Below are 10159 nucleotides of genomic sequence, written 5' to 3' on the forward strand. Positions count from 1 at the left end.
AAGCACTCAGTTGAATCATATATCATAATACACTATATAGAATTTTAAATAACTGTCTAATGAACATGTTGCTTTGACTTATGTGCTTCTTTTAAAATTTGTTTTGTAGGTGTCCCTAAAGTTGGCATCCCAGTCATCTTCCCTAGAGCTGTGCCTTTACATAATGGTTATATACACTCCCTATGGGTATGGGTTGGTTGTAGTAACTCAGAGCTAATGAATGGGACATGGGGAAAGTGATGGGATGTCTCTTTCTGAGTCCTTGCTGTGCGGAAGTAAACCGTTATACCTGTCAGTGGCTTCATAAAGAGGTCCACCTGTTGGGGAACTGAGGCATTTGACCACAAGCTCACAAGGACTGGGGTTGCTGAGAGTTCCTGACTGTAGAAGTGTGTCCTTCTCTATCTAGTCAGGGTTTGAGGTAATTACAACTCAGCTGATGCCATGATCGCAGTTTCATGAGAGACGCTGAGTCAAAAGCCATTTCGTAGAAATTACGAGATAATAAACATTTGTTGTTCTAAGCTGCTAAAGTTTGCAGTAAGTTGTTACATAGCAATAGATACTAAAAAAATCACCAAAGTTTAAAGATTCTTAGAGAACTTTTGAGAGACACAGTTCTAAGCCACCAGGGTTCTCTCCGCTTCGTTCAGACCATCTCTGGCAGCTATCACACTTAACCTCTCTGGTTTCCATCTCCTCATCAATAGCAGAGGATAGTAAACCCCACACTCCATGAACTGTTCACCTATCTAATCTGCACTGCAGAGCTCACTTCTAACTCCACAAAGTGGTCTCGGAGCACAAAACCTAGCTCTGCCTTTGTCCCACTTCATGCAGGTGGACAGGAAGGGCTTCAGTGGAGTTGCAGAACTTAAACGCCATTTTTACAAATGGGACTTCGCCTCGGGGCGACTCCCTGTAAGTCATTATGCTCATCTGACTTTGAATTCAAGTAAGAATTCAAGCTTACATGTGTGTTTGCTCAACTGTCATCCCCTCCGAGCATCTACTCAGCCTGTGGCCAGGATGAGACAGCTCACCACCCCCTACTACTGCTGGACTCTCTTCACTGCAGTTAATAGTAGTGAATTTTTTAATATTAATTCATTTCTTTTCTCTTGCTTCTCTTGAATATTGCTTGAATATCACCAGCACGCGGTAGAAGCTTGATGGATTTCTTGCCTGCCTGACGGGGAATAGCATCACAGTCCATCTGGGCGGCTACAACAAAGAACTGTAGACGAAGTTGCTCATAAACAATAGATTACTTTCCTCACAGTTCCAGACTCATGGAAGTCCAAGATCAAAGAGCTAGCAGATTTGTGGACTGGTGGGGGCCTACTTCCCGGTTCAGAGATTATGACCCTCATCTTGCTGGGACCTCAATGACAAAAGGGTAAGAGCGCTTTCATGACTGTCTTTTATAACAGCACTAATCCCAGTTGTGAGGGATCCACCTTCATAATTTAGTTACTCCTAAAGTCTTCATGGTGTAATAAACCCCTTCAGAGACAGGATTTTAATCTGAGTGTGGAGAATGCACAGACTTTCAGGTCGTTACACATTGAAAATGTGTTTTCAATTTCATATCTCACTGAGGAAGCATCGCTGAGCCTTTCGGATGAAATAACTGATGAAACATAAATCATATATGTAAATTTATACTGGACTTAGGATCTTTCTGAATTTCATTGTATTCAGGATTGATTATGGTAGAGGAGCTCTAGGTAGAAATCAATAGAGTTACTGAAACATTGTAAACCTCCATCTCCTGAAACTTTAGAAAGCAGGAAATAACTTGAGCCCTTTGGCCTGTTGGCAACACCACTTAGAGCTTTCTGTCCCAAGGGAACTGCCCTCTTCTCTCTGTCATTGCTAGTATTTGTCTAGGAAATAAACCCATTCTTGGCTCAGGGATGGCTAAGTGCAAATTTCTAAAAGTTTCAGCTAGAAAATAGAGTCTAACTTCTGAAATTATTTGGATGGAATAAGTTTTCTTCTACAGAACCTCCACATTTATCTTCTCCCTTCTGCAATATATCCTCTGTTCAGTGTGCATGTACACGCGTGCATGTGTGTGTGTGTGTGTGTGTGTGTGTGTGCATGCATGCCCTTGAGAAGGGGGATTAGGGAGCTGTGGATGGAAGAACAGAGAGAAACATGCACAAATCAGGACTTTTTAAGCAAGGACTGGACACCACAGTTACAAGATATTTGCTTGGGGCATTCTGGGATAATGCATGGGTATGTCACTTCATATGAAGCCCCAGAAAGATCATGTACAGTTGTGTTATATAAATTGCCTTGGAAACATGGCTTTAAAAAAATAATCTTAGATCTCTTTGATCTTAGGGACTTCACTGAGCCTTTAGTCTAAAAGAAACTCCAGCATTCTCATTTAAGTTCTAAAGTACACATCACAGGATGAAAAATTAATTTCAAGTTTTCATAGAGATGGAAGAGGGGGAGAGGATCTATTGTGCTTCTTTCTTGACCCTTTCCCCCTCAGGCAGGACACCAGAACTGAATAAGGACAATATGTCCCAAATTGCCAACCATACTAGTCTCTGCGTGGACTGCTTAAAACCTGCAAGTGGCTCTGAACAATGTCTCTCCTCCTACCACGATGAATGAAGATGCACAACACCATCAACTGCAATGGGAGGCACAGGAGGACAGAAAGTGCTGATAAGTGGGGAAACTTTGCTTTTCCCCCAGGAAAACACACTATCCTGAGGCACAAGTGCTGATGGATTACGGCCAGGTCCCGACAGTACACACACCTGTAGCCTCCACTCTGCTCCTACCTGGCACAGCCAGACGTGTCTCCCGCAGTCTCCCGCAGGATAGCGTCACATGCATGCTCATTCGGCCTCCACAGCTGTTCGCTGTGTGTTGGAGAAAGCCCACAGCTCTGCATCTTACAGTTCAAGGCTCCGATCAAACTTCCCATCTTTATTCTGAGCATCAAAGGCAAGTACACGGGACCTTTATTACCTGAGCATTTGTTATCAGAATCTCCTCTGACAGTGAGGACACCTCTCTAATAACTCTCCTGTATAACAATAGCAATAGTAATTCTGCTGCAAAAGGAAATCGAAACTGTGACTAGATGAAAAAAGAAAATGCAGTATCTATACATGGTGGAATATTAATTGGCTGTAAAGAAACACAAATTTGAGATATTTGTAGGGAAATGGACACACTTGGAAAATATAATGTGCAGGAAAATAAACCAGACACACAAGCTCGAGTACCATATACTACCTCTTATTTGAGTAAGCTGAAGTACAAACAAAGAGATGAATAAAGGATGGATAGAAGGAGACAGGGGTTGGATCTCTTGCAAATGGGATGGGATCCAAGAGACCAAGGGCGGAGGGTGAGGAGGAGGGGCATGAGTAGAATAAAAATGTGCCACGGGCAGGAACCCAATACCCTTAATGAATGTGGACTTTGTATACCATAAACATCAACTAAGATTAATAATGTCAACAAGAAAGAAAAACCTGAAAGGGGAACCAGAAGAGGAGGAGGGAAGGGGAAGGAGATTAAAGAAATTTCCCAGGTGCGCTATGTCCATGTATGCATTCCCCAGGTGACTGTAAACTGCATGCACTGTTAACAGGGACTAATAAAGAAAAGACTTAACAGTGAAGACAACATTTAAATGTTCCCGCCAATGCCTGTGCTCGATTTTTCAGTGATTACTGGATCAGCTTCCCTCAACACAAGGTACACGCGGATACAAAGTGAGCTTATTGCAAATGGAACAGCCGATACTGCAAAGATGCAACATGTGCGAGGAGATAAACAAGGATGCAGCAGAAACTAGTGGAGTTCTCAAAACAGACATCCAAGTGTGAACTCCCCAGGGTCAGTTCTCTAAAGGGGACAATTGTAATCTCATACAATTGTATCAAAAAGTGTTTTATCACAAGTGTTTCTCCTATGCACCCCTGGAGTCATTGCTTAAACCTTAGCATGTAGCTGTGATTACAATTGACAAGCTGTAAAACATCATCTACATTTAGTTTTGTAAGTTATAGTTTATTTTTTAGGTAAACTTCCAATCAAATCTCTCTGCACAAATTAAATGAAATTTGGGTTCCTACTTTTAAGTGGATTCCTCTAATGAGAGGGCAATTTCCTTTTATTCTTTCCCATGTCTCAAAATATTCTGTACTTTTCTATTCTTGCTGATTTGCACGTCTTTCTGTGGTGACTCTCCTTATCATTCCAGGTGCAGCTCAAATATCATTTCCTCTAAAAAAATCTTCTTAGTAAAAAGGAGGCTTCTTCCTCAAAATAGCCAGCAGATTTTGTTTATAGCAACAACAGAAAATTCCATCACTATCTTGAAGTGCAGACACTTGAGAACATGGTGTGGGAGGCTCAAGGTAGGTTCTATGTAGTCCCCACTCATCTTCCATCCCGCTCATATTTAGTGAGCTCTTTTCTGTATGAATCAAAGGTTGGGATCTGTGGGAAGACACACTGCTTCTATAAAGCATGTCTAGAATGAATTCTATTTGTTCAACAAAGAACAAACAAGAAAATGAAGATTTAGGTTTGCTCTCTTTAGCACTTCTAGAAGTGGAAGTTGCAATTGCAAATTTTTATGTAACGTACGTAGTTAAGGGAAGATTCATTATTTCTCGCTTCGGATCTTTTGTCAAAAGAAGCAGTTTTCTCATGGGAGAAGATGGCTCTCCTTTGCAGAGGACTGGCACCCTGGAGGGCTGTCTCCTTCCTCTCCTCTTGTTTCACTCTTGCTTGGTGGTTGTATATGACCAGGTTCTGTGCAGGCAAAAATGTGACTCTGCAGCTGGCATTCTGATGCGGTGGTGTCAGATTCACCTGTCCCTGGTGAATCCAGTAATTTGTTCAAGTTGGTTTCTGCAGGATTGGCAAGCTGTTTCTCAGTGTGGCGTTACCAGTAATCTACATGTTGGTCTAAGCTTGTGCCCAGGTTCCTTCAAGGAAAGGACAAAGAAGTTGGCTCTTAGCTAAAATCTCAGCAACACTGGCAAGTGCTGCACGTCCATCTTTGCAGAGAAAACAGAGTGAAAAGAACCCAGGAACAAAAGGTTTAGTGATTGTGACTCAAATATTTACTGACTGCCGACACTAAGCACACAGCCAAATGTTTGTGTGGCCTCGGAGCAGTAGTGAGGATGCGATGGGCGGGTGAACTGAGGTCGCCCCGCTCCTCCCACGGGGTTCACATTTACATTTCTATGACCACTGTACGTGCTCAGCACGGTGCTGTGTGTGTTTACCATCGGATTCTACTTACCATAACACACCACCGAGCTTCATGGGGCCTACTGCTGCCAAGCTGCAATCATAGTGTAGAGGACTAGTGAATCTCCGAAGCCATTTTCAGTTTCGTTTATTCATTATTCATTAATTTGCCTGCTGCTACCAGAGCCATTTTTCCTCATAACAAAGATCCAGTCCTTCTACCTCAGGGAAGAACAAAGTGGGCCCATTATCCTGGCATGTCTAATGGTGAACGCCGAGCTTGTGAGAGCACTTAGGCCCAGCTTTGAGACTCTGAGTTGATTCTGGTAAATGTGATATAACAGGGATTTTGTACACTGGGTATCAATTCTGTGCTAACCCCCAGCAGGCAGAAGCTTGAACTTTAGCTGAGCACCCAGAAGGGTCTCTAGCTGCCTTTAGGGAGGGGGTGCCCCACGCAGAACCCTGTGTGTGATGAGGGGGCCTTTAAAGTGGGAGGCCACGGGAAATCTACACTCCAGTCTCCTCTGGAGCCGAAGTTTGGTGAAATTTTAAGCAGCTCTTTACCAAATAGCTCAGGTTATTATTTCAGATCTCTACTTAGAGGAGAGTGGAAAGGAAGAAGAAATGCTGGGTCCTGTGACCTCAGCACCTCTCTCCCTGTGCTATGCAGATGCTGAACCTGCTGTGCTAGCTACCCGTCATCAGGCTCCCAGACCGAGCTGCACATTAGTTTCCCCTTAGAGAGCTTAAAATAAATAAATAATTTTAAAAAATGATGTCTGGGTCATCAGTCCCTACTGTTCTAATGTAATGGCCTTGACAGAGCCTGGACCTTAGAATTTTTAAGAAGCGTTCAAATTTCTGCCAAGGTTGAGAACTCCTAGCTGAGACCTTTTGCTTTGCTGGGGGAGGGGTGCTCTCTCTTGGAATCTATGGTTTAGTTCCGTCTTTCTTATTTCCACGGCATCGTACTTAAGCTCTTTACATTTCCTTCCTGGTTTATGCCTCCTAATGCCTCCTATTCTTCATAAATAAACAAAACCTAACTTCCTGTTTAGACATCTAGACTACCTAGAAAGCTTGGCAGGACTAAACTCTCTTGAACAAACTGTCACTCATGGTAGATTGTGCAACATTTTCTCTCTGGCCATTAAATATTTGTCATAAATGTAATTGTAATACCGCATGTTATCATGTGCATGCATGATCATTTTTTTAAAAACAGCTCTCTGCAGTTACGTATTTTGCTTATTTCCCATGTAATGAAACTGTTGCATAGAAATATGAAACCATTTCATTCAAATAATAGTAGTATTTCCTTAGGGAAGCATCTTAGCCGTGAAAACTACTAGTACAAAGAAACAATTTTAGAGTCCTTGATATGTAAGGCCAAAGCACTTTTCAAAAGAACTATATTGGTTTACAAAATCAACAAGTACGATATACTATAATGAAGTGTTTCTTAGTTGCTGAAATGGGTGCATTTCAATTGTCTGGTGTAATGTAAAGAGAATTGACATAGGCTCTACACTGTAGGCCATTCCTTTTAATAATAAGCACTAAACACACTGTGATGATAACAAATATTCATTTTATATTAGAGAGCAGTATTTTCACTAGCTTTCTCTACCTTTCAAATCAGGAAGGGCTTTATTTTCACTTTGAGTAATTTTCTTCATCATTGTAAGAAAGAAGAATATACTCACGAGTTATAAACCAGGGCTGTAGACATCCTGTAGGTGGATCATCTGAGGGACACAGCTTCCTGCATTCCTCATAGAAGAAACCGATGTTTATTAGACTTGACCAAGATTCTAGAGGCTGACAGACTGCATTTGGTCAGTGGCTGACCAGGTGACCCAGTCTGGGATCAGGCCCAGGTCCCACTGTAATGTATCTTGGACAAATGTCTTTATGACGCTCCTGGATGTAAAACTCACCACCCTTCTTGAACTGTACACCTCATACTTACGATCGATAATTTAAGAATTACTTGACCACTGAGCTAAAACTAGATCAATGTGGCACAGAATGTTTATTAATTAAAATTCATAATAAGGTTAAAGTAGAATGTTCTTGCAAATGAAGTAATGGTGGGCAAGAGATGAGGAACCTTTTGTTACTCTGTTTAACGTATAATAACTGAAATATCACAAATATATGGAAATACAAAGTGTAAGGTGCACGACAGATAGCAGAGATCATCCAGAGGAGGGCATACCTCTCTTGTGAGAGCTGTTAAGAGTGTCTCAAGCCTCAATTCACAGATTAATTTCCTGCAGCGGTGTACTGAATACTGGGCGGAGCCTCTCGTGCTCCTTTGTTTTGGGATATAACCCACTGTTTCCCTCATTAATTACCTGTTTATCATGATGTACATATACACGTGTATGTGTGCATACATATTAGGAAAGCTTTGAAGAATAGTGTCAATGCTGACATCTTTTCTTTTTTAATTTGTATTTTTAATTATAAATTGACAAATTATAGTTGCATACATTTTCAGAATGCAAGGCAACCCTATAATTTATGAATATAAAGTAGAAAAATTAAATCAAGATAATTAACATATCCATCACCTCGAACAATCATTTTTTTGTGGTGGGAACATTTGGGATCTACTCTCTCAGCAACTGGAAATGTACGTTATGTTTTATTATATTCATCACACTGTGCAATAAATATCAAAGGAAAAAGCTTCATTCCTCCTGTCTAATTTAGGCTCTGCACCCTTTCTTATCCTCTCTCTCAGTCCCTGTAACCACCAATTTCCTCTGTGCTTGTCTAAGCCCCGCTACCCTAGGTAGTGATGTGAGAACATGTTAAGTGAGAACATGCAGTATCTGTCTTTCATGCCTGCCTTCTCTCACTCAGCTTGTTCTCCAGTTTCACCCATGTTATATTTCAGGTAAAAATTTTTTTTTCAAGGCTAGCTAGTATTCCATGGTGTATGCATACATCTTCTCTATTTATTTATCTGCTGATGGGCACTTAGGATAATTCCATAATGTGAACAATGCTGCCACACAAATGGCAGTGCGTGCATCTATTCAACACTCAGATTTCAAAACGTTTTGAGTAAATATAAGGCAGGAGGCTGGTTGAACCACATGAGAATTCAATTTTTAGCTTTCTGAGGAAACTCTGTAGTTTTCCATCTTGTGATGGAAATTCCCTCATCCCTATGTCTTATTTTGATGGCTTCACAAACAGAGTTTGGAAGCATCCCTCCCCTTTGACACTCTGAGAATTTGTGAAGGATTGATGATAGTTCTTCATATGTTGGGCATAATTTAGCAGTAAAGACATCAGGTCATTGGTTTTGGTGAAAGATTTTTTATTACTGATCAATGACTTTGCTCATTATTGATCTGCTCAGATTTCCTATTTCTATGATTCAATTTTTTTTTTTTTTCGGTACTGGGAATTGAACTCATGACTTCATGCTTGTGAGGCAGGCACTGTGCCACTGAGCTAGACCCCCACCCCCTGTGATTCAATCTTGGTAGGTTGTATGTGTCTAGGAATTCACTCACATCTTCTAGGCTATCTAATTTGTTGGTGTTCATTGTTCATAGTAGTTGCTTATGAATCCCTTATGTTTCTGTGAAGTTAGTTACAATGCCTTGTCTTTTGCTTCTACTTTGATAATTTTCTAACTATAACGTTGTCAATTTTGTTTATCTTTCAGGAAAAAAAAAAACCTCTTAGTTTCACTAGTCTATCATTTTCCTAGTCTTTTATTTTTTTCTGTACTGAACTTTACCATTTCCTTTTTCTTTTTTTTTTTTGTGCTGACATTGAAGTTAGTTTGCTCATGTTTCTCTCATTCCCTGAGTATAACATTAAATTACATGAAATCTTTCTTAATCTTTGATCAAGGCATTTAATTCTATAAGCTTTCCTCTTAGAACTGCTTTTGTTGTGTCCTATGTGATTTGGTATGTTGTGTTTCCATTTTCACTTTTTTCAAGATAGTTTTTTAATTTCTTATTTAATTTTTAAATAGATATTCGTTCATTCATTCATTCACCCATTCATTGTGCTACTGGGGATTAAACCCAGGTCTTCACATTGAGCTAGATCCTCAGTCCTTTGACTTGCCCTGTCTCTCCTTGCTTTCCTTCCCTTCCCTTCCCTCCCCTTCCCTTCCCTTCCGCTCCTCCACTTCCCTCCACTTCCCTCCCCTCCCCTCCCCTCCTCTCCTCATCTCTTCTCTTTGCTCCTGAGACAAAGTCTAACTAAGTCACTAAGTTGTCCATGTGGGACTCAAACTTGTGGTTCTCCTGTTTTGGCCTTCCAAATGCTGACATTATACGTGTGCACCACTGCAGCCAGCTTCACTGAATTTCTTCATTGACTCACTGGTTGTTCAGGACTATGTTGTTTAATTTCTATGTATTTGTCCATTTTCTGACATTCCTCCAATTTTTAATTTTAGTTTCAAACCATTGTGCTCAGAAAAAGTATGTGATATTATTCCATTCACCTTAAATTTGCAAAGACTTGTTTTGTGGCTTAATGTGTGATCTGTCTTGAAGATTTTATGTGCACTTGAGAAGAATGCATATTCTATTGCCATTGCATAGAATGTTTTATATATTTCTGTTAGATCCACTTGGCATAAAGTGTTCCAGTCCAAGATTTTCTTATAAATATTCTGTCTGGATGATCTGTCCATTATCAAAAATAGAATATTGTTGTCTCAACTATAATTGTATTGCAATCTATCTATCTCATCAGATATTTTTATATGTTTAGGTTGTTAAATGTTATACATATTTCATAGTCACCGGCTCCAAAGAGGAAATAACATTGCCGAAGGCATAGCAGAAGACTAGTTGCTCACCCCTGGCAGCCAGAAAGGAGAGAGAGAGAGAGAGAGAGAGAGAGAGAGAGAGAGAGA

This window comes from Chinchilla lanigera, unplaced genomic scaffold (assembly GCF_000276665.1).
Source record: "Chinchilla lanigera isolate Chin_1 unplaced genomic scaffold, ChiLan1.0 scaffold00116, whole genome shotgun sequence".
Classification (NCBI taxonomy): Eukaryota; Metazoa; Chordata; class Mammalia; order Rodentia; family Chinchillidae; genus Chinchilla; species Chinchilla lanigera.